A 447-nucleotide genomic window follows, 5' to 3' on the forward strand; every position below is an offset into this window, starting at 1 on the left:
AATTTTCTTAGTTTCTTCCCATTTCCAATGAAATTTAGTTATGGTGTATTTGGTATGATGAAAAATATTTTCTTGGAAAATCTTAGAGAGCTCTGGTGTAGCCGGATTAGTAATCCCAGTGGCGGACCCAGCTTTTTTATGTTGTGGGTGCTCAAAAAAAAATTTACTAAACAATGTCAATTTTCTTAGTTTCTTCCCATTTCCAATGAAATTTAGTTATGGTGTGTTTGGTATGATGGAAAATATTTTCTTGGAAAATGTTGTGTTTGGTATGATGGAAAATATTTTCTTGGAAAATGTTAGAGAGCTCTGGTGTAGCCAGATTAGTAATCCCAGTGGCGGACCCAACTTTTTTAGGTTGTGGGTGCTCAAAAAAAATATTTACTAAACATTGTCAATGTTCTTAGTTTCTTCCCATTTCCAATGAAATTTAGTTATGGTGTGTTT

Source organism: Capsicum annuum, chromosome 9 (assembly GCF_002878395.1).
Source record: "Capsicum annuum cultivar UCD-10X-F1 chromosome 9, UCD10Xv1.1, whole genome shotgun sequence".
NCBI lineage: Eukaryota > Viridiplantae > Streptophyta > Magnoliopsida > Solanales > Solanaceae > Capsicum > Capsicum annuum.